This window comes from Maylandia zebra, linkage group LG9 (assembly GCF_041146795.1).
Source record: "Maylandia zebra isolate NMK-2024a linkage group LG9, Mzebra_GT3a, whole genome shotgun sequence".
Lineage (NCBI taxonomy): Eukaryota > Metazoa > Chordata > Actinopteri > Cichliformes > Cichlidae > Maylandia > Maylandia zebra.
In genome coordinates this window covers 8241274-8269183 of record NC_135175.1, presented here as the reverse complement: position 1 = coordinate 8269183, position 27910 = coordinate 8241274, and the positions used below count along the sequence as shown (strand labels likewise).

The window sequence follows — 27910 nt, the reverse complement described above, 5'->3', positions numbered from 1 at the left end:
AAAAATAACAAGTCTACACTTGCGTGTGAGTCAGCACCCTGCGAAAGCTTGAGCTTGATGTTTTGCTTGAAGGTTTTTATTTGCGCTGTAGTGGGATCTGAGGTCACCGTGGAACCTGCTGCAAAGTACTCGAAACACTCTTTGGCTTAGCTTACGATCCGACTTGATTACACTAATGTTTTATTTAACTGCGACTCTTCTGAAGCCTCAGAACTGCTCACGTGATAGCTGCCTCACTCCGGTGTGACTTTAGCCTGTAAAACTGCTGCTGCTGTTTGTTCCTGCTTGTATGACACACTGTTGGTTTGCTGCAAAGAGACAGACAGGCTGTCAGGAGCTCCTGGGTAACTGTGGGCTATTCCCTGATGGGCTCCGTGGAAGGTAATGGGCCTGCCATATTTCACTCACTCACTCTCACACACACACTGAACAGAACATTCAGGACCCTTTGCTTTTAAAGCTGGATTGGAAACAGAAGGTGTTCTGTGAGGCTGTTTGATTGGCGACATGTGTTGGGAATGGCACAAGTTTCTTTTTCTAGCATGGGGAGCCTTTGATTCTTCACAAAGTGTCTTTGAGGCATCTGTCCTTCGTGAGGCATCTTCTCATGCAGCAACACCGTTTACCCCAGATTGCTTTATGGAAGCCATGAGAGAGTCAGCGGGAGTTCAACGCCGAGCTAAGCTGGGAAAACAAATGTGAGAATAAATAAAATCGACAAATGTAATTTCATCTTGTTTTCATGCGTGGACAAGGAATTACACGTACTTGACCGGCTTTGAAATGGTAATGCATTGTTTGAAGTGTTCTGGTAAACAAAGCAGCACAACATATGCAAATATGTGGTCGCCGGGTTTGATAATAATCTCTCCTCCCAAATTCGGGTTGTTTCAGTGTTTTCAACATCAAATAAGTGAATTATTCTACGGAGCATCTACTTGTGCAATAGCATTTATAATTAGTGTTTCCATCCCTCCTGCTGCCTTCTGCTTCGCCCCACCTTTAACTGCAGCAGTGATTACAGTTCTGAGAAGCGGCGTGTGCCCTCTGACACCGAACAAAAGGTTTGCTTTCCAGCTGCAAAACATCGAGTGAGCTGTTGTGCATCCCGTACAGCGAACCTATGCTGCGTTGTCATTTTTGACACACGCGCACTTGATCTATGTGTACTCGCTCTGCCTTCACTATCCTGGGTAGTAAAAGACACGACGCTCCGGTATTGCTCAATATTTATGGATTTATGGATTTATACAGAGCATCCCAGGCTGCACGTTCTGCTGGGTGGATGGAGGAGGTGAGGTGGCACCAGCAAAGCGTCTCAGTTGAAAATCTACATGGGAATAAATCCTATAATCTCTCCCCAGTTTGCACACTAGACTGGCTGAGAGCAATTACTCCGACAAAGAAAACATTTTTTCCCCCTTCTTCTTCTTTTTCTTCTTTCTCCTCCTTGCCTTCTATCATCCTCTCGGCCTTGTGTCAAATTAATCCTCTGAACTTTCCTAAAGATCTTCGTCTATTTCCGTTTTTCTTCTAAGAATGCAGGCAGTCTGTCTTTTTTTTCCTTCTTCTCCCCTATCTTTTTCAAATATGGCACCCGGGAGAGGAGATTGCCTTCCAAATGAAACAGCTGTCAAGAATTCCCAATGTCTCAGTGCGCTTTCTCCCCCTTTGTTCTACCTGACCCCCTCCCATCTCCCAACCCCTCTTGCGGAGAGAAAGCGAGACGGAGGTGAACGAAGGCCTTATCTCCTCTCTCCTCTCGGTGGGATCCTCACAGGTGCTGAGTGATGGGAGAACGGGAAGGTGGGGGTCCTCGAGAGGAAGTGGGAGGCGAGGAAAGAAAGAATGGTGGATTAAACAGAGGAAAGCTTCCCTCTTTTTGACAGGCAGCAGAAGGGAGAGGAGAGGTGGGACCACGGATTATTTAATGATGGAGGAAAGGGGGTGGTGGTGGGAGCCTGACACCTGTGGGGGAGTATTTAGGGAGGGGAGCCCTGCAAGAAAGAAGGTGACCATCTGTTGCAGTCACAGGCGATGGAGACGGGAGAGCCTTCAACCCGGTCCAAAAATGTTAATGGGTGCGCCGTGTATGCATATCAAACGCACATCTGCACGAGAAGCAGCATTCGCCTTCTGACTGCACATACATGGCCGGATGTTTGCTGTACGTCACTGATTAGCATCATCACTCAAGGCAGTTTCGGTCTCCCCTCCATGTAATGCCAAAGCTTCATTGTTGTTTCATTATTGTATTATTGATCCTACCTTTAATTGACCCGGTAGCATGAATGCCCCCAAACCAAACAATCCATACTCTAAGTGACTCTAATTTGATTTTTGTTTTGTTTCTGTTTTAAACATTAATCTGAATTTGATTGTGGATGCATCGGAGCAAGGATGATGAATTGTTTGTTTCATAATAGCTGCCATACGACAAGGTTACAGAACTTAACTTTTGAAGAGAACAAGCTAGTCCCGCATGCTGTACAGAGACATGTTGTTAGTTATGTAGGGTTTGTGCAATGGTTTTACATTGACTCCAGAAAAAAAAGATCAAAGCATTAAAAGCATTGCTCATATGGAGATAATTATATAGTAATGATTAAGAGAAGCAGGAGGGGGGACATAAATATATCATACCTGCAATTTTGTATTCTCTAATATGGATAAAAAATAGATGTTTAAGCTCTCAGAGCAGAACTTTGATGGCATCACTGATGGCTGGAGGAAGGCAGTTGTTTGTAATAGTGGAAGAAACCATTTCGTCTCCTAATACTTTTCAGTATTTAGCCAAGGGCACCATCGCTCCATGTTCATGTGAAAAAGCCTGTGCTCTGTGCGAGTGGTGATGGGGGCAAATCAGCTCACAAAGGAGACTCCTAATAAAATGGTTTTTTTTGTCATACACCAATAAACCACATGATATGAACCACTGCTGTTCATATCACACCAATACATGTTCTGCTGAGAAAATCATAGGTCCTGCCCTTTATGTGTACGCTTCTTAAACAGCATCAGCACAAACGCTGTTGCTGACCTAGCACACACTTGCACAATGCTTGCTGCCACAAAAACAAAGAAGGCCAGGAACAGCTCCATGAACAATGCAAAGAGCCCAAACCTTGCCCTGAAGGACCCATAGGATCCACTGCCAACATCCTGATGGCAGAGATCACAACCTCAGGGTCTACATCTATGACCGGATGAGGGGATTGGTTTGTCAGATGGTTTTATTGTCATAGTTTATGGGTTTGTTTATTACGAGTTGTAGATGTAAACATAATTTCTAGCCTAGCAGGGGTAAATGTTTTCAGACATTGCCGTTTAGAACATATATCCTTCAGATGTGGCCGGCGTGCACTGCCCTGTACATTTCTACAGCGCATGTGGACTCCATCGCAGTGACGACCTGTGCCTGGTTTCTTCTGCACTGACAGTGAGTATCTTTAATGGTGACGGTGTTTTGTTTTTCCTGTCTCTGGGGAGAGATAATTGGGGAGGGGGGGGGGCGCTCCCCCTCTGAGGTGAACGGGCCAGAAGAGGCTCTGTAAACATGGGGGAATGAAGATTAATCACACACTAGAGATGGTGTTCCCACTTTAATAATCAGTATTGATTACTGTCACCTTACATCTGCGCCAACAGCTGCTGCGAGGGGGGCCTGTCGCCCAAGGCTGGTCCACCTCACACTTCCCCTATTAAATCATTGTGTATTCACTGGAGAATAGTAGGATAAGCGTGGAATGCAAACCAATAGATATTCCTTATTGTCCATCAAACAATAATACTGCACAATACTACTTTAGCTTTGTTGCCTCACAGTGCAGACCAACCTTAATTTCAGGGATGTCAGTTTGTTTCACAGGTACAGGTTAAATCTGACTTCCTTCTTTTACATAAATATACTGCATTTGGCATTTTTCGACCACACTTTGTTACCCTCACCTCTGTGAACATGCAAATAGTAAAAGAACTTGAACTATAATTGAGTCGCGATATTAAAACAACCTATTAGATGCTGGTTGAGTCTTGTTTGTGTTCCCATTGGTTACTTCCTGCTTTATTCTGGTTATTGCCTTTCATTGTGCAGCTTTATTATTTGCTTCCTGTCCTTGTTCTCTTCCCACCTTTGTGATTCCTCAGTTGATTTCACCTCTTCCTTGTTATCCTGCTTTTCTTTGGGCATCTTGAGTTCAAAATCCGGGTCAACCTCATGAGTTCTTTGTCCTTGAGTCCACCTCCTTGCAGGGCACAATATCCTGCTAAGGGCCTATGGCGAAGGTGAGGGGGCTGTATATTCTGGAAAAATATTTAAGTACATCTCAAAGACACATCCCCAGAGATGCCTGGACAAAAGGTTTTCCAGCAGATACTGTTGGCTAATTGTTCGCCCAGTTCTTACTGGTCCCTTTAGACCTGAGTAATTGTAAAATCAATGTAACATTATCGAAATGTTGATTATTTACATGTGGCAAACCTGCACCGCCAGCACTAAGTTATCAAGTTTCTACTTGTGAAAAAGTTCAGTGGATTGCTGTTAACCGCGCCAAGTTTCCTTGATCCTTTGAATGTTAGTAGCAAGTGCAGGTGTCATAATCATGGTTGAATTCGGTGTCTTTGCACATCCCACACATGCTCGATTGGATTGAGATATTGGGAATTTGGAGGCCAAGTCAACACCTCAAACTTGTTGTTGTGCTCCTTAAACCATTCATGAACCATTTTTGCTTTGAAACAGGGTGCATTATCCTGCAGTAATAGTAATAGTAATAGGTTGTATGTCTCAAAGTAACATCCACATTGAATGCAGGGCCCAAGGTTTCAAATTCAAATTCAAATTCAAATTCAAATTTTATTTGTCACGTACACAGTCATACACAGTACGATATGCAGTGAAATGCTTAGACAACTGCTCGTGACCTAAAGAAAACAAAAGAAAAAAAAAGGCTATGAATAAGATAGGAAATAAATATGAAAAATTAAAAAGGGTAAATTTAACTAGGAGGGAATAAAATATAAATTAAGGTTAAAAATGAAATAACTGTACAACACAAATTAGAATGAAGGGTACATTTAACTGGGAAAGAATAAGATAAAATATATAAATTAAAGTTGAAAATAAAATAACTGTACAACAAAATACACAATACACAGTATAGAACTATATAAGAATGTATGAAGAAATATAAATAAATAAATAAATATATATATACTAAATAACAGCAGCTGTACAAGTATTAACTGGAAATGAAGAATATAGTGACCAGTGTTGTGCAATCCACATTATGTCTTGTGCAGTGCAAATATGCTTAAAGTGATTTAAGTGATGAAGTGAAAACAATGTCCAGAATGTCCAGTGTGTGTGTAAGAACCATATGTGTGGGTCAGTACTGTGTGGTGGTGTGATTGAGAGACCGTATCGCCTGCGGGAAGAAGCTTCTCCTCAGTCTCTCTGTGTTGGTCTTCAGGGAGCGGAATCGCTTTCCTGACCTCAACAGAGAGAACAGTCTGTTGTTGGGTTGGCTGAGGTCCTTCACGATCTTCCTGGCCTTGGTCCAGCACCGCCTGCTGTAGATTGAGTGCAGGTCAGGGAGCTCGGAGCGGATGGTGCGCTCAGCTGACCGCACAACCCTCTGTAGAGCTCGTCTGTCCTGCATGGTGCTGTTCCCGAACCAGGTTAAGATGTTTCCCGTCATGTTTCCCATTGCCCAAAGCATCACATTGCTCTCTGCTCTCTTGATTTCTTCCCATAGTGCATCCAGTTGCCAGTGACGAACATCCACCAGGTAATCCACATGATGTAAAAGAAAACATGATTCATCAGACCAGGACACCTTCTTCCATCTGTGGTCCAATTTTGATGCTAACATGCCCATAGGCAGTGGACAGGGGTGGGGCCATCATGGACATCCTGACTGGTCACAGGTATGCTGCCCCACATGCAACAAACTATTACAAATTTGACCACTTTTGATAGATACTGACCAATGCAGATTGGGAACAGACAACCTTAGGTTTAGAGATGCTCTGACCCAGTTGTCTAGCAACGACATTTTGATCTTTGTCAAAAGAACTCAAGTCCTTATGCTTTACCATTTTTCCTGCTTCTAACTCATGAACTCAGAGGACAGAATGTTCACTCACTCCCAAATATGTCCCACCCACTAACAGGTGCCATGATGAAGAGATAATCAGTGTTATTCACTTTGCCTGTCAGTGCTCATAATCTTACACCTGATCAGTGCATACAGTCCCGACTTTGCCTTTGTTAGAGCTCTATGTAGTTTTTCTTTTAATCTTTTTAATGCTTGTTTTGTTTGGCCCTATATGGACTTTTTGATATTCTTCTTAGTACTTGTTTCTGCCATTAAAGAATTGTTCTTGTTTATTTTGTCTCTCTCCAGTGTCACTCTGGGTTTGCCACCACAATACACAATTTTTCATTCATTGTTACTGACCAGAATCCTGCGTAGCAGATGAATACTGCGAAAGAGAATTGCCATCCTCTTTCTTTTAATCATTTACATCATGGGTTGTACACCATGAGCTACTGCGCTGAAGTTAGAATGCTGAGGAAGACTACTCAGCACTTCCAGAGGAGATGACTGAACTGTAACACATGCTGCTGTGCTATTGCATCCTGGCACATAGTGTGCTGAAAATTCATCAGGCTTTCAACCACACAAACACAGTTATCATTTACCACCTGCCCTGTTTGCCAGATTTACCTTCCTACAGCTTCATCCACTTCTCTAAAATGACACTCAAATTTAAGGATGACCATTTTGGCACAGAGAGTAATACATAAATAGCAGCCACAACAAAAAGTGATGCATAGGTGTACAGAAAGAAATCGTAAAGGGCTAATGTGCCAGGATGAAATAGTATAGGCATAAACAAGACTGCACTACTAAATTAACCAAATACAGCACTTCAGATTCATCTCCTTAGGAGACAGACTCTTCCTTATCAGTAGCAAAACATATAAACAGTGATGCAAACACTGACTGTAAAGTGTTGCATAAATGTCATAATTCTGTCCCAGATTTCTAATGTGAAAGAAAATAAAAAAGGAGCAAGGAAAAAGCCCCGTTCTTCATAAATACAAGCTTTTATTTCCATCACTGGAATATGGGAGGAACTATTTAACTTTCCTGCAGATGTTAAGGAGGACCGAAGGCCTGACAAAAGGCTATTCATTCCCTCTCTGTGCTTGTTGCTATTAATCCCTCCTACTGCACAAATTTCGGTTTCCTGAATAAATAATACTTTTGTTTCAGGCAGTCACACAGGCAGTAACTGTTTGGTTAACAGTCTCCAGTTTCATACAAGATGTTCCATCAAATCCAAAATGCATGATCTCCTGAAGGTTTTTCCTGGAGCATCTCCCCACTGCCCCCCCAACTAAACCCCACTTCAACTCGCCCCTCCAAACTGCATTTTTCACAGTCACAGAGACAGAGAGTGTTGAAGATTGATAAATAAATAAAAACAACTTCAATAATTCCTGACCTCTGACCCGGAGCTGAGGCATGCTGTTGTAAAGGGGCTTTGCGCAGACATGGGGCTCGTGGGTAATGAGAACGGAACAGCAGTGGGGCTTCTCTGAATGAGAACATGGGGTGCCGTGACCCCAGGACGGCCTTCCTCCATCTCCAGAGCCTGGGGCAGGAAGGCTGGGAGATTGAAAGCCAGTAGGGACCGTTTGATTGGCATCTACACTGTGTTGTTCTGAGCAACTGAGAAAAAGCCTAATTCAGGACTTTTAAACAATGTTACACTGTAGATAAAAACAGACGAGTGACTGGAAATGTGTTTGAGAATGTCGCACCTTGGCAACCGCACGAGCCGGGTTTTGCGTCCAATTTATTTTACTGGAATAATTACACAGCCATGTTGTCATGTGTACATACGAGCCTGCCCACTTGGCCAAGGTCCATTAAAACTATTGAAACAGATTCCCCTCTCAGATAATTATGTGGCAAAACAACAGATCAATGAAAGCATTTATTCGGAATAGCTTTTAAAGTGGAGTTCATTCATGCATTTCTGTAAACATCAGAGGACAGAGAGCAAGGTGGAAGATGTGATGATTGTTACTTTGTGCGAACCGTAATAATGATGAACTCTCAGTCTATTCCTTCTGCACTTATTGAACAGGGCCGTTATTCAAGTAGACGGGGTGCATTGCAGATGCATGTAAGTCAGAAAAATTTCAAAGTGTCGTCTGAATAGATGTGAATTAAACTTCCGAATGAGAGCACTGATTAATCTATTAAAAGTTAACTTGAATTATTTTAAGTATTTCTCAAAAGCACAAGGGTGTGAAAGCAATGATAATAATAATAAAAAAAACACAGGCATCTTGCAGTTTTCCACCGTAATGCTTCAGACTGACTGATTGATGACACTTGAGGGTGAATAGGTTCCTCTGAGAACAACAAAGCACAGAAACTGAGCTTTCACATCCCGTGTTTACCGAATGGCAGAGAATCACGAAGAATGATAGAGATAACTGAAAACTCAATAACATCTGTAATTTTCCTTCTGTTAGTTGTTTTCTTTGCCTCCCAAAAGACAATTTTTTTTGCTCTAAGGTAGTCAATAGTGACTGCCTTTTAGATCCCACTGTTTGATGAATTAGAAGTAAACAAACTGAGCTGCTGCCATGATTACAAGTGCTGCTCCCTTCTTATATTTACTGGGTGAGGGTACAAATAATGATGGGTTATGTTGCCTGACTAAGACTGCTATTATTCATATCGGAAATGTATCTCTGATTTTAGGTCAGCTCTCCTGACAGCGCTGGCTTGTCTGCTTGGTTTTCGAGGTGTGAAATGCTAGATGATTGCCATCAAAGAAGCGATGCGAGAGGAGGGGTTTTGGGGGAGGACATAATTGTGTGTCTTTTCACTCTGCTTATCTCTGTTAATAATCATCCCTGTGTGGATGTATGAAAATGTGCTCCTCAAGTGTCAGGAACATCTATCAGCATGTCTAATGGAGGTCCCGGTCAATAAAAAATGCATCAACTGATTCAGATGTGAGGGGGCAAAACACAAGCCTTAGAATTATTTATGGCGGGAGCGAATCGGCCATTGTAACTCATTTTTTGCATTTTAAATGATTCGTGTCAGCTGTGTGACAGAGAAATGTGACTCCTCAATTCTAATGACCGGTAACTCAGCTAATTGCTCCACATACGAGCGATCACTTCAGTTATGGCAATGTGGAAAAAATTTAGATATGGTTGAAAATATTCCTAGGAGGGTTAGGACCCCAACGGAAAACACTGAGACCGATCTGACATTTCTTCTCTGGGAGTAAGTTAGGTCTACCTCACTTCAGGTAGAATCAAAGTTACAACTTACTGAAAGCATTTTGCATTTGTAGGGATCAGATTCTGCGTAGCAAATGGCAAGGGACTAAGTCACCCCCCTCCCTAATAACAGAAAGGTAGGCAAGGCATTCTTTGTATTCTAGGCAGCTTCTAGAATACTCAACTTAATGCCAATCTTCTTCTTTTGGGTATTTCCCTTAGAGTCACACCGACCCTCATGCCTGGCATCTGCATCTTCAACATCTTTCATCCAGCATATCCGCTATCCCTCCTCCTTATGTGTTCAAACTATCTCAACCCTAACTCTTTAACTTTATCTCCAAGCTGCTCAACCTGAGCTCGTTTCTAATCCCGCCCGTCCTGCTCACTCCCAACCTTCACACCTCCAGCTCTGCCTCCTGTTTTTGTTGGTGGCACCATCTCCAAACCACACATCAATAGCAGATCTCGCTATCATTTTGTAAACCTTCCCTTGCTCTCTTCCTGCTATCCTTCTGTCGCAAATCACTCCTGATACTCATTTCCACATGCTTTCTTGTAGAAAGTCCATTGCTTTGGTAGTAGGAACTTAAGTGCAGAGCGGTTAGACGTCTCCAAAAACAGTTTATTTACAGCACTAGTGCACGATATATACAGTGAAGGGAAATCCAAACTCCAGGGAATCACGGGGGAGCTCTCTCACACTCGCTCACGTCTTCTTGCCCAAACTCACACACGTTCACACGGCAGGGAGGTCACAGGTCCGGGGAGGAAAGTCTCTGTAGCAGAAGAAAGGGAAGTCACTCACAAATCACAGGTTCACAGGAGCTGGGAGAATCACTAACGTCTGTAGTACAATCATCCAGCGACGAGAGGATCTGTGTTCCAGCCTCAAATAGTGCTCCTAGGTGATCACAGCTGATTGTTGTCAGGTGTGTGGGCCAAGGGCGGGAGCCCACAGTGAGCTCCGCCCAGGCAGAGAGGGAGAGAGAGAGAGAGAAAACCAAACAACACATGTAGCCTTGTGGGGCCGGCCGGGCAGGCACGGAGACCATGACACTTTGGATGGTTGATCCAACGTATTTCATCCATCTTCAGTACTTCTACCTCTTGTATCTTCAATGCTATACTTGCCTGTCTTTGTATCACACTGATTTTCTTTGTTGCCTACACCACCTATCATATCTAGTTCCTCCAAAATATACCTTCAAGTCAAATGTATATCTACTAAATGAAACATAGTCCTGCATCATATCTTGTTTAGATGACCTGCCTGACTGAGCTAACAACTGTTCTTACACTTTAGTAACTGTTTGGTTAACCTTTGACACAAGCATCCAAACGCTGGAAGGAGGCAAACAGCTCACTAAAATCAATGTTAAACAACAATCTGACTGTATATCTAAAAATGCTTATATAACCTGGCCTTTCTGCTTTGGTGTGTACTGTGGTACACGCTCAAATAAACTATTGAAAGAGGGAAGGTTGTCTTACTCGACTAGCATCTGAAAATATAAGCAGATTGTCCTTATGGCTGTGGGCAGACAGTAGTGAGTCAGTTTTTAATGAAATACTTACATAATTTAAAGCAGGAGAAATGTTTTAACCAATGTCAACATGATTAAAAGCTCAATTGTCCTTTCTAGCCACTTCAAGACCAAGGCTAGCCATAATGGCTAAAACCCTTTAAAGAAGAAGGACAATTGACATTGAATTTTTCTCCTTCTGTACACTGACTATCTCCTCCTATTGCTCATCACAACCAACGTGCCTTATGCTACCAAAAGGACCCAAGATGGAATAAACCAGAATTATCCTTTAATTGAAAGTCGGAAGGTTTCATTAGTAAATGATCTTAAAATAAAGGCAGACCCTAATCATGGCTGTGGGCAAGGCATTAGTAAGTTAGTCACTCCTGATGAGATACTTAAATAAATTAAATGTACAAGTTATCTTAAGGCTAGAATTATTAGAATAATTATACATTTACAGTACAGTGATTAAAAAGTTCCAGTGTCCTGCTGCTGCTTTCAGTGCAAGCTCTGAGCCATTAAAGCAAGATGAGGATGGGCATCTGTCCCCATCTTTTCTCAGAGTAATCCAGTCACATGGAAGGGAGATCAGATTGTATCACTTTTGGCAGAGTAATCCACTTCATATGTTCCTTGTAATAATTTTAAACAGGTAATCAGCCATTTGCAATGGATTATCCTTTGGGAGCAACCCTGCAGACCCTGTTAATCTATTATGATTCACCCTGATGTAATTTCATATTAAACTGGGTGACAATTCATTAAGTGGGTGCAGCAGCGCTCAAGTGCACAAACCACTGCAATTACAGCCCATAGTGAAGGGCCCTGACCCTGGAATGGCCCTGCAGTCACAACGACCAGTAATGCTAATGGAAGCAGAGGAGTGAGGGGGAAAGATGACTGTCATGCTTTCAGCAAAGGTCCTGACCGTTCTTACAGGTGAAGATGGGCCTCTCGTAATTATTCAGCGAGGACACGGACTGGAACATTAGGAATGACCAGAGGAAATGGAGATGAGATGGATAGTGAAATAGAAACAGAAGCAATGAGGATGAGTGCTTGCTGTGGAAATGTGGTTTAGAGGGTACAGCTTTTGTAAGAGAGCTTTTTAATTGCTCGTCTTTTTATTTTATCTTTTATTTTCTTCGGTTGGTTCTGAGCAGTGTTTAGAAAAAGAAAGATATTTGAAATGACTTTCTGGGTAGTTGTCAAATCACTTGAAATCCAAGAGTAATGAGGCCAATCCAAGTTTTGTAGCCCCAGATGAATAAGACATTTACCGCCTTACATGTGATAATTTAGTTTTAAGTATAGCAATATTCCATGAAACCTACATGTCAAGGTTATTTTATGAGAATAGCTGCCTTTAATTTCAGCAGCTGAATCTCTCTGTTTTCACAGCTGCGTGGCCACACACTATGTCACTCCAGCAAATTAAATGAGATCAGTGTTTGGAATACAGAATCCAAGTCTTCAGACATTACTGCATACTTGCTTTTAAGGAAGGGAGGGTTTTATAATTGATAACCAAAGGGATATTAATTTAGAAGATTAGAACTGTCATACTACGAGAGGCTCGGCCAGATCTTTCTGGTTCGCTGTTTTCACACAGGACTTATGGTTAAAATAAATCCTCTGAGAATGTTTATGCATCCGTAGACACAGATTCCCAGACATGTTGCTCAAGATTGAGCCTGGCTGGGCTGCTGCATAAGCGCAGCAGTGAATGTAGGCGCAAAAGAGCCTGCAGAGTGTTTTGAATTGTGTCTTGTGAAGAGAATGCAGATGACATCCTTGGAATCTCTCCAATGACATAACTCAGGCAGACATAAGGAACCCCACTGAGGTGGAAGGAAATGGCTGCATGCATGCTCTGTGTCTCGCATTGCTTTGATCTGAGTGTTTTTTCTCTATATGGAAGTCAGAATGATCCGGTGTCTTTCTGTTCCTTCCCTCACCCTCAGTCAGTCACAGCAGATGGCTGTCCCTCCCCAAGCCTGGTTCTACCGGAGGTTTCGTCCTGTTAAAAGGGAGTTTTTCCTTCCCACTGTCGCCAAGTGCTTGCTCATAAGGGGTCATGTGATTGGTGGGGCCTTCTCTGTATTATTGTAGGGTCTTATGCTCACAATAAAAAAGCACACTGAGACAAGTGCCATTTAAATAAAATTGAATTGAACTGAATAAATTAGCTTAATCTTTTCTATGAATAACCACATAACAGTTAATTGGTCTCGCAAGCATAGGCAAAAAGTGAAAGCGATGTGTTGCATCAGAAATAACAGACATAAGAATAAAAAAAAAGTTAACAGAAATTTGATTACAGTTACTGAAAAAGTCTAAAAAAATTTGTTCATTTTGCACATTATTAAAAAGAAGCTTTGTGTGCAGAGAAAGTGCAGCTTGAGCAGCGCGTTAAGAGCTGCAATCGCACCTTCAGCTCTCCATCTGGGCCTGCTCAGGAGGTGCTCAGGCACAGTGTAGAAGCTGAAAAGTTGTAGGTTTACAAACCCTTAGGGCCAGTACACAATCCCTGTAGTTATATGCATAAAAGATTGGTAAATCACACTTAAAAATGCTCATGCAAACACACACACATATTCCACAGGTATCGCTAAAGGCAAATTATTTTACCTGTGTCTATAGCTGGACAGATTCAAATTTAAATAGTTTTTATTCCATGTCAGACAAACAACTGTTAACCCACTAACAATAATATTCAGTTCATATGCACTCAATTTTGTGCAAAATCAAATTAATTTCAGTTGCAACATTTCTCTCATCAGTGACACAAATATCTTTTTATCCACTTAAAATGAATTCTGATACTTTTTCTGCAGCATTATGAAATTCCTTTTATGTTTTTATGAAAAGCACTATAGGGTCCTGCTATAGTTTATAAGTTCTGTAGCCAAGTAAAAACAAAACAAAAGACAACAAAATCTAAGAAAATGTTATGCCCCAATGTTAAGAGAGTAACAAAAGAACAGAAGAGCTGACTTCAGTCACATCGCTGATGGCAGCAGTTACTGACACAAGTTTAGTTTTTTTTCCACCAAAGTTTAATTATACTCAAGCAGGCACCCATTGGGAGAGACGTGTCACACCACCTCAGGGGGTGTCGAATCTCGCAGGTTAAACATAGAGCGAGAAGCGTGGGCCGCAAATCCACCTGCTATTCTCCATTACAGTCTGCTGAATGCATCAGAGAGAGAGAGATGGACAGACACAGACAAGCAAGTGTGTGTACTGTATACAGAAACATTTACATAGACATATGAAGGCGAGGATTTGTATGGAAACAGGTGGGAGGCTGCTTTCATTTCGCTCTAGGATTTTGAGTTTAGCATACAGCGATAGAAAGGACGGGAAGTAATTGTTTTCCCTGAAGATACCGCAGACTCCTCAGGCTGTCATGACTGCGAGATTTACTGCGGTATAAGAGCAGAGAGAAAGAAGGTGGGAGAGAAACACAATGTGACAGTGACACAGATAAGACACAGCACAGCCATATTTCCATCTGCTGTCAAACAGATGCTACGTCGCAGAAAAACACATCCAAGCAAAAAAATGTAAAGTCTCCAGAACTCATTGTGATATCGCTGTCACTATTTATCACAGCCAGCGTGCTGGCCATACTTTATGTTTTTGTTTTTATCCAAGCACAGATTAACTGTGCCTGAATTGTGATTCCTGCTGCAGATAATGAGATTATACTAGGAAAAAACAAACGCACACATCAACACAAGGTTAGAGTTTTGGGTGAGTAAACAAATATTTGTGTCAGGGGCACAGTTTATGTCAGAGAACCGGTAAGGACACAGAGTAGTCAACGGGTGTTTAATATGTATGCTATATACAGTATTAATTAAATAAGAGGCCTATAGAATCAACTGCAAGATATCCCTATTACAGCTGATTTACTGTGTGCTGTCAGATTTTTTTTAGCTTCTCAAGTCACACAATCCAGGTTTTGACAGCGGGGTGTAACCTGCAGGAGCTAAAACAGGATAAGTATGTGGCAACTGCCTTGTCTTGTAATGTTCATGAGTGAGCCAAGACAGAAATCCCACAAATGTAAGACTTTAAACCTCAAGCCTTAATGAGAAAAACAGTTTCCATGTAATTGTTATACAACTTCTAGATCAAGAATGTTAGGAGAAAGCACACTTAGAATAACAAGAGAAATAGACATGCTAGTCAGCTAGTTAGCGTGAAGCTGTGTAGTGATGCAATGCTAATGTCAGAATTCCAGCGTCCACTAAACAATAATCCAAACACTGAACAGAAACTCACTAACATATTGTTTTGCCTTTAACAGAAAGAGGTCCAAGTGACCAATGCTGAGGTTGTTACTCAAAGAAAGTAATGTATTACACATTACTCACTACTTTTCTTAAAAGTAATGCTGTTGGTTACTTAATTATTACATTACTATCCTGTTGCTCTGCAAATGACCTAAAACACATTGTCTCACAATTACCATTTAACAATATAAACCTGAGGCTCTCCTAAAAAGGACTCATGATCTACAATCTTTCTTTTAGAGTTTATGTATGTACATAAAGCCGACAACCCAAAGCAAAGATGAAAACCACCCCCAAAGAAACCTTAAAGTGATCGGCACAGACTGTAGAAACATGAACAGGTAGAAATGAAGGCTGCAATGCTGAAAGTCTGAATGCTCATCACTGCTTTTGTTACGTGCTTGAGATCTGGCTCTGGCTGCTTGGCTGGGCTCAGCATATACTCAGCTTTAACATCACTTTAGGTTCTTGGCTTGCTTTGTGTTAGCATGTCGTACAGATGCTTGCAAAGAGCTGAAGTTGTGCTAGCTGTATAATACAGTTTTTTCTGTCCTGGAGGTAGCTTTCATTTCACCATTGCACCCTTGTCCTTTGATGCAATAACAATAAAAGTAATGTCCTTATCTCTACTGTGCACCGTGCCACCATTTTTCACCTTCTGCACACAAACTGAAAGCTAATAGTAGTGTAAGCATGCAGGAAGAAAAAAAATGAAATGTTTTTGATGCAAGCTATTCAAAAAGATGAATCAATTCACGACTCTAACTTTCTGCCTCACAATTTCACAACAATAGTTCTTGAGATATTTTAGTCTGGAAATGATTGTCAGGTAGACAGTGTTATTCCCAGGCTCGGTGTGCTAGTGTGGCTAATAAAACATACGTATGCTTATTCCAAGGAAGAGCTGGCAATAGTTTTACCTACTAAAAAGGCTAATATGCATTTATCATTTTAGTCACTAAAAATGATTTTAGTTGTCCCATTGGCTTGCCAGGACAGCTATTGAATGTGTAGCACCTCCAGCAAAAAAACAGTGACATCACACTCAGGAAATTATGGGAGACAGCAGGAAGGAGCTGGCATAATTGGGTATACTTACACCTTTGGACACAGTTCGGTTGGCTGTGTCGACTCTATTACAGGTCAGTGATGGAATACCAGCTGGTGGGACAGATAGAAGGGAAAGGAAAATTTCCAGGAAGTGTATAACTGTGTGTCTGGGGCAGTTTAACTGTCAAACTTTAACTCCTCCACTTGAGTTTGTATGCACAGGTGACACTCTGATGGCAGCCAATAAGTGCATCAGCACTGGTTAAATGCCAAATAGGTCTGTCGTGTAGTTGCCAATGGAATGAAATAACCCTAAAACAAGGTTTTATTAGTTAAGAAGACATCTGTGCGCTAGCAGATACTGGGTTACATGGAAATCCTACTCAAGCAAAAGGGAAAGTAACAGAGGTGTCTTTACTGATGTTTAGTTTCAGCTATTTCTGCAGAAAATGTAAATTAAAGCAAGAATGCAGCTCAGTCCATCATACTTATAATCCTGTGAGCATGAGACTGGCTGAGGCTGATCGTGGGAGACACCAGAGCTGATGAAACTCCTCCACAAGTGATGCTGCACACCACTTCGTCCAGACTAGGAGTCATGTGGAGAGCTTAAGGCTAGTTGCGCTGCTGCTGTTGCTAAGCTTCCACCGCTGTTGAACTGTGTAAGAGCAAAAAGACAGCTGCACAGAAAAAAAGAGAGTGGAGTGGGAGACAGAGAGGTGGCAGCAATGGGGAGCGAGGCAGGATTAGGAGGATGGATTTGGATGCTGGCTGAGAGTAGCCAAATGGTGAAAATTAAGGGAAAACAGTGAGCAGTAAGGCTTATCGAGGCAACTGAGATTTAGCAATGCCTGAAAGCTGTCTTCCACTGGATAGTGGGCAGCAAAACCCGAGTGCTGCTCCAGCTGATGCCCAGTATGCCTCAGTGAGAAAGATCCAGAAGTAACCTCCCACTATGCACAATATGCCTTAATATTTTTAAATCATGTCAAAGCCTCTACTTGTTAAATTAGCAATAGAAGATATGTCATTGTTATTTTAATAAGTATTTGAAAAGATGCTGAATAATGCACATTGTATTGTAAAGTTGACAATACTTACTTACTTTACCCCAAGTTCCTCTACAAGCAAGTTTTGCCACTCTCCAGCTATTTAGGTAATATTTATGGACATTAATTTGGGCAGTTATGTCGAAGCCCTATTCAAACAAATGAGGAGAGGGCCATAACTCTAATTTCCGTGACCACCTGGACATAGAGATTGCAGGTATATCATCATCGATCATCTGTTCATCCATTTTCAGCTGCTTGGTTCGGGTCATGGGGGCAACTGAGTACTGACACAATCAGTCTCTGCTCAGTTCGACAGTGCACTCTAACCAATGGCATGCTAATCCATGTCATAGGTACAAAAAGAAAAAAAGCAATTAGTGTCATTCCCTGCAGTTTTACTACAATAACAGCATGCAATATAACTAAAATTACCATTAATTTTAGTGTCATGTCCCCTTTTCTCCTATGCTCCTGGTTTAAATCACTATTAAAATCACTAAGCTAGAGGAGGCGTGTTATTTCCTTAGACTTTAATTGTACTTAAAAAAAACTGCTGATATCTTCTGAATTAATGTCTTGCAAAGAGACTGCAGTGTCTTTCAGTTTCATTTGTGATTCTATTAAAGTCTGCATCAAGAGCATGCAGCTCTCATTCATTTGAGCTCCATCTCATGTGGAGCGTTTATGATTACTGCGAAGAGAAAATAATTGAACCTGTGATTATATCATCATATCTGCTTACTGAGCACATTCTGGGTTGATTTCTCATATAAACAAACCAGAATTAAGGGAATATGTTTCTGAATGCACTTGCATGCATAGAGCTTATACAAAAAGCGAAAAAAAAACAACAACTCCAGAAACTAAACAAAACTGGTACACTTTTATCTTTACATCTCGCTTCAAACTCACAGCCCTCTCGGACTTAACAAAAGATTTGCCTATTTCCCAGACACAGCTGTCAACCTTTGGGTATTAGTGTCAGGGCAGCACGATGCGGAACACTGACCCATTCTTTCGTCTGGCATAGCAAATGGCGATGAGGGCTCTTCAAACATGCAGGATTTGATTCATTTTAATATTAAGCACATGCCCTGCTTCCTCAGTGGCTGCTGTCAAAACAAATGTTTTCCATAATTCAATCAAGTGTAGCTAACAAATGATCCATGACCATGTTTTTTTTGTTGTTGTTTGTTTATGAATCACCCTAGAAAGTGGATGATTTTTCAAAGTCCAAACAAAGCCTGCAACAAAGACTGCTTCCTCAGCTGCAGCCCGTTTAGCGAACATCTCCTCTCGTCCTCGTTACATTTGAGGCACTCCTTGCGAGCGAGCTCTGAATGCAGCGTGCCTGTTGTCTGTCAGAAAGTTCAGGAAATCTGAAGACATTTGAATATCAAAGGTTAGCAACCAACTTGAGCTGTCAGACGCAACATTCTTTTCACGCAAACTAGCTTGTCTTGCTAAAAGAACTTTAATTTTCACCTCGCCTCTTCACTAAATCAAGAGTGTTAGCTAATACCTAGAGGCATGCAGTAGAATAATTTACACTAGTGAGATGAAAAGGGTGTCAGGGAATTAATTACAGCATTAAAGGTGCAGATAGCAACGGTTTCAATGCCTATGAGAGTGAGACAGAGGGGAAAAACAGGCAGAGAAGAAGAAAGAGGGAAATAAAAGAGAGATCGGTGTGTCGAAAGTTATCTCTACCCTGCAGCATAATGGGAGTGTTAAACACAGCTAAACACTTCAAAGTGCGATTCGGTACAGGGAGAGGCGCTCAGTGGAACGACCTCTACTTTAACCCTGCTCTGGATGTGAGCAGGGTTACAGATCACCTCTGCTCTCTCCCCGTCTTTATTTCTTTTAGCTCCAACTTAGTGACTGTTGCAGAGTTTGAATTCTTTTTTTCCCCATTTTTTCCAGACTGACGCGCAAGTAAACAGGAAGCCATCGCTCTTTCATCTCCAGCTGATTGCTGGGACGTTATTGCTTTGACTGAGGGTGACAGTAGCTGTCACGGCTGTCAAACGGCTCAGCCTGCAGCATATCAAACTGCAGGTTATACTGCGACTGGTGACATGCTCAATCAGCCATTAAAGAGTAATCACTGTCAGCCGTACATGGCCGCTGACAATCAGTCATCACGGGGACGGCGCTCATAGGGCCCGAATGGACTCAAGGTGATTCCAAAGAAAGTTTATGGTTTGAGGTTAGACCAACATATGAGTTTTCTGTTCATTAAATAAAGGATATTAGCCAATCATTCGGACCAGTGCCAAGGTCTGGAGTGTGACAGCCTTCACTCTCTTCAAATAAGTATGCTTGAGCTGTCTCTCTCTGAAAGATGTATAAAGGCTTATACAGAGCAGTTTAGGGTATCAGTGCCAGTACGTGACACAGTGTTTGCTTGCGCAATATTATATGACTGTCGACAGAGCGTGAACAGAATAAGGAAAAAAAAAAAGGTTTTAAATATGATCCCCCTGTTTCCTTTAAGAATCTACAGTTAGAATCTTCCTATCATTTTGAAGCAGTTGACCTCTGGCATCAACAGGGCATTTTCACCCAGGGAATCACCGCTCACAGGATAGTTTTTTATTTTTCGACCATTCTCTGTTAACTGCAGAGATGGGCGTGTGGGGAAAAATCCCAGTAGATCAGCAGCTTCTACCTGTCTGGCTCCAAAAACCAGTCACTTTTCTTGCACATTTGATCCTCTTTGAACTTCAGCAGGTTGTTCTGACCACGCCCACATGCCTAAATATACTGAAGTGATGCCGTGTGATTGGCTGATTAGATATTTGGGTTATTAAACAATTGTACTCCAGGAAAGTAAGCGTGAAGAAATATGAAAACTTTAATAACATTTAAACAAGTAATATTTTGATAAACGTGTTTTTTCTTCTGCATTTGACTTAGAAAACATGACGAGGTACAATTGAATTACTTACATCATTTAACCTAAAAAGTTTAATGTGCCACAATTTTAGATAACAAACAAACACCCCCCCCCCACCCCCCCCACAAAAAGCATGTAAAGTGAAAGTCATACATTTAAAATTTAGCTTAGTGTCTTGTTAACATGAACAGCATGGCTATTATTTAAATAATATTGATTGGTTTATTCTTTATAATTTTTTTTAATAGTTTTTAAATCTAAGTATTCCTCTCTTCCTTCCTCATCAGTGGTTTCTTATGCTTCCTCCCTGTAACAAGAACAGCAGAAGTTGTTGATTTTTGTTTATTTGTTGAGGTCAGAGACGGATGGAAACTAAAATTTGGATCAATTTATGTCGTAAAGGTTTTGTCACTTTGTCCACCAACTTTTTGATAGCCATCATTACAGCTAACCCCCTTGGGATTCTTAACTGCAATGAGGACATAAAAATTTATGTAAAAATGTCAGCCGATCACATTGAACACCTCAAATAAGATCAAATACTAAATTCCTGTATCAACATCAAATCTGCATTCAATCCTGTGCTTGTCCACTCTTGTTGTGGGAATAATAAACAAACCAGTAAACTTTTCCATAATCACTCCATAAAACTTTTGCATTGGAGAACAAATGAAGGATTTGGGGTTGCATAAATTCCAACCAGTGTGCATGAGACTGAGGTAAGCGAGTGAAACGTTACCCAAGAGAAATACCTTCAAATTCCAGGAGATGAAGTCCTGGCCTGTCTACAGTGAAACAGTACAGGTTTGCTGTACTGTAACTGCACGCAAGGGCCTTGCTTCTCGTAAAACATAAGTTGAAGCTTTCCGAATCACCCAAGGCTTACCCAATAGGTCAAATATAAACTAGCAGAGATGGGCCTTTGAAACCGTGGGGCTGGTGTTTCAAACTTAAGCTTTAAATCAGGGAAAGGGGTTTTGGATGGAAAAGGTCGACAGGCTGTCACGTTCTGAAGCGTTGCCAATATTCAGTGTAACACGAAGGTCGAGAAGTAACGGAAGAACAACACCATGGTAGTCATAATGACAAAGAAAGCTGGAGTTCTAACTGAAGGCCAAAAATACAAGGCGTCAATAAAATCTATTGCAGAGTCCATAAAAGCTCATTCCAGAGGTCAACATGTGGCTGGAGACGGAGCAACGATGAAGTAAGGTGGGGATGAGGCGCTGATGGAGCAGAGGAAAAAACCAACTAACCTTTAATCCCTTAAACTTTTTCCTGAAGGAAGCACTTTTTTAATTCCCGACTCATCTTTCCCTGGGGAGGGACTGTTATCAGCTGATTCTTTCCCCCCGCCTGCCCCCGTTTTCCTTTACCTCCTCCCTCTCTGCGATGCATCTGCCAGGTGTGATAAGGCTGACAAACGTTACCTTTACAGGGCTATTAAAACCATTTCCCCCCGCAGTTTTGAAATGATTATCGCCTTAGGCCCATGGTTACAGGTTAGCTGATAGCTCACCTCCATCTGCCCATATCTGGGTGACTCTTTGAGGCTTAGGGCTGGCTGGGTGGTTGAAGATTATATGCGTTGCTCAAACCGCTTGAATACCGGGGGATAGCGGCAAAGGTGGGAGGGAAGAGAGAGGAAGAAAGGGGTGGAAGAAATGAAAAGAGCAGGAGTCCTGACACCCACAATGCTGCAGCGGATGATAAGGGATACACTGACAGCTCTTCCTCCTTCTGTCTGGGTCTTGGAATGACTTTTGTGTGACACACTGTAAGGCAAAGGGCAATTGCAGTCACTCTTAAAGGAAGGCAGCTTACTTGTTTTGGCTTTTTTAAATACTGCTAAAAAAGCAACTTGAGCAGCAGTTGCTAGGTAGAAGAGCAGATTCTGAGAATACAAAAATCAAAAGAAATTCCCCAAAAGACCAAAGCTGTTTCACTTACAAACACTTAAAAATTGCTTACAGTAGACATCTGTTAGCAGCTGAGGCAGCTACAGTATGTGCCCTGCAGTGTGGAGGCTTCCTTCCAGCTAGCACCGTCTCCCAAATCCTCTCAAGCATCATGTCTGCTCCATAGAGATATCACCACCAACGCCAGCCACTGCTGGCTTCCTCCCATTACCTGCTCCTTACTTATCTGTCTGTGGCTGACTGATGGTCTTCTTTAGTTCTCCCGGTTTCCTGCTTCCCATTAGGACATATCACTTATTGGCTCTCAATCTAGGTCAAATTTGATCTTTTTTCTTTCTTCCTCTTTCTGTTAACAAAAATGGAAACAGCAGAAAAAGACAATGCTAGTTGATGTTAGAAATAAAGTGTTTTTCTTTTGAGCAATTAAGAGGAAATGCTAAGTGACTGAATGTGCTGCAGTGTTCATTAGCTCCGTAAAGGTGAAAACAGCTCGTCTGTGGCCACTCTCAACCCTTCCTAACAGAATAATCTGACAGCTGAGGCACTTAATTGAGGTAGAAACGAATATGTATTAACATTAATTTAATTGCGCTGAGAGCATTTCCTCTCTAATTGACCTTGGCCCCTTTACAGCATAATAACTAACACTGTCACTTTTGCTCACCACAGCCAGACACATCCTGTAAGGTCACTGACCTTGCAATCTGCATAAGGAATTAAACAGGCGATAAAGCAGGGCTTACAACAGCCTAATGACGAATTATCAGCAAGTATAACCTGCAAATTCATTTTTAATGTAAACCCTGATAACAAGTCATGTGGGAACCAGTAAAGTATGTGGTTAATAAGACCAACTGGGAGGCATAAAGGTTACTGAAATAAAAACCAGCTGTCTTTTTGTCTTGGTACTGGAGCTCACACACAGGAACTACCTAGAGCTAAGGCTGACATTTTTATAGTTGATGGCGAATGCCAAAATTACTTGTTATTCTAGCAATAAAGAACAAAATAATCACTCCTTTGGGACAGCTAGATTGTATATTTTCAGGTATTTAACATGTATAAGATGTGGCTATGATCAAGTCTCCAAGTGTGAAAACAATGGTAAATGGACTGATTCTTAAAAAGTGCTTTTCTACTCTACTTGAGCAGTCGAAGCAGTTTATACAGCATGTTTGTGCTGTGACATTCTGCAAATCCTGGTGTCAGTCTGATACCAAGTAAACGCAGTGATACCATTACTGATACTTTTAAACTCTAAAGGCAGCTTATGTAGGGAAGTATATTATAATTTATGAGATGAATCATCATCAGTTCGTATCAATATGAATACATTTTAATGAATTTGGGTCTGTTGTTAAACTCTGCTATAGGCTATGAATAAAATAGACGTGACAGTCAACACAAAAAGCTTCAGACCTTCTTCATAGTCCATGTTTGAGATAAATTTTGTCATTTCCAGAAAACAATATTTAATTGAATACAGTTATTTGGACTACGTACTGAACTTAGATGATAGAAACTAAGTATTGATCCTATCATGCTGGTATCAATTTAATATCACTACCAGCATCAATATTGATACTATCGATATTTGGATCGATCTGCCCAGCTTTACAAAATATCTGATCCACCCATTCATACACATATTCATTTTCTATCTAAATGGTTTCCATCTAGCATTCACACTCTGATAAACATTGGGAAACATATTGGGAAAAAAAATCGGGTTTATTATCGGAGTGGAGCAGACAGAGAGTGAACCACCAACCTTTCTGTCAGTAGATGACCTGCTCTACCTCACTGTGCCACAGCAAAACAAAGGAAAAGAAAACCAGTCTGCTGCATTCACATCAAGACAAAAATTCCATTCTTCAATCCATCAAAAGAGTGATTTGCCACTAGACATGTCCACAGCTGTTCCACAGAGCTTCCATACAATAACAAAACAAAGCACCTTTGACTTGAGTAGTTCCCTTAACCACGGCTTCTACCCAGCGGTTCACCAGAGTTGATTGGCATTGCTCAGCCATGCGTTCGAGAGCCTGCCGAGAGCTTTTCACCCCAGTGTTTAATGAGCTATGTTCAGGTCCACTCCACATTCATCCCAGTCCATTATTGGCTCCAAAAAGCTTTTAAAATGTCTTTTGAGCACTCATTCTACTTAACCAATAGCTTATTCATGAGCATGCCAATGGTCCCTCTCAAAAAAGGAGCCATTTAAATTGTGAATTCAGATTAAATTATATAAGAAAAAACAATAACGGCATGTTAATTCACAAGGGCTTCTGTGCTGAAATCTTGAACAATAGTATCAATGTGCTCACCTCAAAAACAAAAAAAAATGCTTCTAGACGTGTAGCACATTGTTATGCCTGATCTGATGTGTAATAACTAAAAGAGTGTGGCTGTAAATCCAGCTTCCATTGTCTTTCACAGTGACGCACTTTTAACATGAAGAACTTTTTATAGCGAGACCGAGAACTGAATCAGTACCACGCTCTCAGGATTAATTCGAAGGCCTCCTAGTTGTTTTAAAACATCCGTTCTCGGGTGTCTGAGCCCCCAGGAGGGTTGTTTTCTCTGCAACGGTGTTATGAGGAAAATTCTAGTAATGAAAAAAAACAACAACAACAACCGCAGTGTGAACCTAGCCTGCAGTGTTGTGCTGGCACCCCAGGGAGATGAGAACATCTTATGAGTGAGGCCTTTCAATAATGGAGTTCACTATTAATCATCTCTCTCACATGTCCACTGTGTCTCCTTTCTATTTCAGTGAGGCGCCGTTCTTCTCAACCAGAAAAAAAAGAACCCCAACCCTCTGCTACTACCATTCTAGTAATTCTCCTTCCTCCATCCTCGTAATAAGGGATTATTGGCAAATGTATCTTTGCCCTGACGGTGAATGCCTTGAATACACCGAGTCCATCATCAATTAAGCACCAACATGGCACAAAATGGCTCTGTGGCCAAGCTCTGATGCTCGCCTTGATATAATTATTTCATTTTGAAGAACAGACGCAATTAGATTTGGATGAGGGTTTTTCATGAAAATGGGAGAAATCAATGGTCTGGCCAAATGTTGGCACTGAATCAGCTTGTTTCACTGAGTCCAATTATGTACATCTTCATAGGCATGTTATTACACCGTGCGCTTTAAAGCAAACCAGAAGAATTAGTGGTGAATGTGAAGTCGGGCTTTACACAAATCACTAAAACATTTACATAAAAAAAGGGGGGAGGCTGAGACACACTAATAATGACACTGCCTAATTGGTTAAAGAGGTTTTAGCTAGAGCTATTTGTGCCTTCTTCCAAATGTGAACATTTGGAGTCATCGGGATTAAATGTACTGATTTACTGTGCATCCAGTCTAATCAAATTTAGACTGGCATTGTAGATGTGAGCAATCATAATGTGTCGAGGCAGATCTATAGATCAGACATGACATCAGATCCCAACCGACCAGTGCCTCTACGAATGATGTCCTATTAGACAAGAACCCACAGTTTCCTTAACCCCGAAACCAACCACAGTCAGCACGCGCATATGTAGCAGTGATACGGATGACTAGAGTATGTGCTGAACATAAAAACAAAACCCTGCCATTGGAAAATGGTCAGCGCGTTTGCAAAAGTGTGAGAGAATGGGTTGGTTTAAGCCATTAAATGCAAGATATTTAATCAGATACTTTTCTTATTAATCTGTGTTATTTAGCAAAGCACAATCTGGCGGCACTTGAGTGGCAGCTTCATAATTGGCAAGCATCCAGCCTTGCTGTATAAACGAACCCAGAGGAAATATATCAACTCGTTCTCCGGAATATGATTGGAAAATGAAACATATTGGATACACATATCCAGCACGAGAAATTACTTCCATGAGCACTACAGTCATGTTGAACATGGGCTCTGGTTAATATTTGCACATTTTCAACTTGTTTGGAAAAGCTTCAGTGATAAATGTCCAAATATTTTGAGCTGAAATTGGCTTTAAAGTGTTAAGCTCTATAAAAAGTAAGACAGCCCACTACTGTCTGTATGCTGATCCAAAAAGAGCCCATTTCTCCCATTTTTGCTTCTCTTCACTGGCTCCCTGTTAAATCCAGAATCAAATTTAAAATTCTTCTCCTCACATACAAGGCCCCATCTTATCTTAAAGACCTCATAAAACCATATCACCCCAATTGAGCACTTCACTCTCAGACTGTTGGATCACATGTGGTTCCTAGGATATGTAAAAGTAGAATGAGAAGTTTTTTTGACCTGGCCTGGACCAGGAGACCCTGAGTCCTCCTTTAGTTGCGATCGGTCTGGGCTTCTCGAACTTCACATGATGCAAGTTTCTTCTGCGATCACCTCATTGTGTGTTTTACACCACTGTGATTTAATTATTGCTTATTATTAATTTCTGGCTCTCTTCCACAGTGTGTCTTCTGTCCTGTCTCCCTCCCATCACCTCCATCAGATTGCTGCCGTCCTGATCCTATCCTGATTCTGTTTTGTCCTGTTAAAAGGGAGTTTTTCCTTCCCACTTTCACCAAGTGCTTGCTCTTATAGGGGGCTGTCTGATTGATGGTGTTTTCTCTCTATTATTGTAGTGTATTTACTTTACAATTAAAAGCGCTTTGAGGAAACTGTTGTTGTGATTTGAAGATCGATAAATAAAACGGACTTGAATTGAACTGAATTGTCGGTCCACACACACATACACAATGATAGAGCCATTAATTCTGTGGAGGCTATCCCAGCTGACACAGGCTGAGAGGCAGGATACAAAGTGGACAGGTTGGCAGTCCCTTTCAATGTCCTTTATATTCTTAAACAAACAAAATAAGGTCATCAAAGTAACTGTTGTGTTGGCAAGAAATGTCTAAATCACAGCATTTGTTATCAGGCAACTCTAAAATGCTAACATTCACTAAAGGAGAAGAGAGCACTGTTGCAAGTTGTGTTAGTGTGTGCCAACAAGTCCTAGTCATCATGACTTATTTACATTGTTTACTCTGGCTGTTCCCCAAAGAGGCCAGAGGGGCACCATTGCAGGAAGGAGGGGTGGCTGAATGTTTCAGAGACCAAGAGCTGAACAAGAGCTCTGGAACATGCCAGGGATTTTACATATTTATAGAGTCAGAGGTGTTGCCGAGCTGTTTGCGCTGCCCCAGAGGTCAGGTTACAGTAACATCACTGCATCTTGTGTCACCTTGTGTGTGTGCTTTGTTACTCTGTACAAGCGCTGAGAAGCAGAACCATATTAGCAGCTTGTTGTTTTAATCATACAAAAAAGGTACTATCAGCATGCGCATGGATAACATTTAAATTATTTAAGGGGGTTGGTTTGGGCAATGACAGTGGAAAGTCATAATTATAACCATTGGTTGGGGAGACAGATTCTAAAATGGATCTACATGAGCTCAAACCATATTTGTGTTGCCAAAATCTGAAAGTATAGTGCTATCACATTTAGTGATACAGCCGGTTCACATATGCTCTTTATGTGTACAGTGCGTGCCCGCAGTTAATCGGCCCATTTCCTGTAATTCCAGTCCCCTGATGTGCACATGACTGATGCCCAAACAGCAGAGAATAAAAAGAAGGAAAACAATGCAAATATCCTCAGCTTCACTGATGAAGAGCACATTTTCAGAAAGATTGATCTTAGGAAGAGCAGTCAAGATCAAAAGGCTTTCGTAATATATTAGGAAGGAGGGGATATATATATATATATATATATATATATATATATATATATATATATATATATATATATATATCTTCTCAGCATCCAAAAAACTGGATTTGATCAGAGATCATTTTGCCAGAGCTGCTT

The 27910-nt window shown here is 41.3% G+C and overlaps 1 long non-coding RNA gene across 1 annotated transcript; it reads left to right on the top strand.

Moving 5' to 3' along the window:
- The first annotated feature begins 302 nt into the window (after positions 1 to 302).
- Positions 303 to 27786, top strand: LOC143420468 (uncharacterized). The gene is made up of 3 exons (XR_013100298.1): positions 303 to 381; positions 5757 to 5928; positions 26509 to 27786. It is a non-coding gene; the product is annotated as an uncharacterized LOC143420468 (long non-coding RNA).
- Positions 27787 to 27910: the final 124 nt, after the last annotated feature.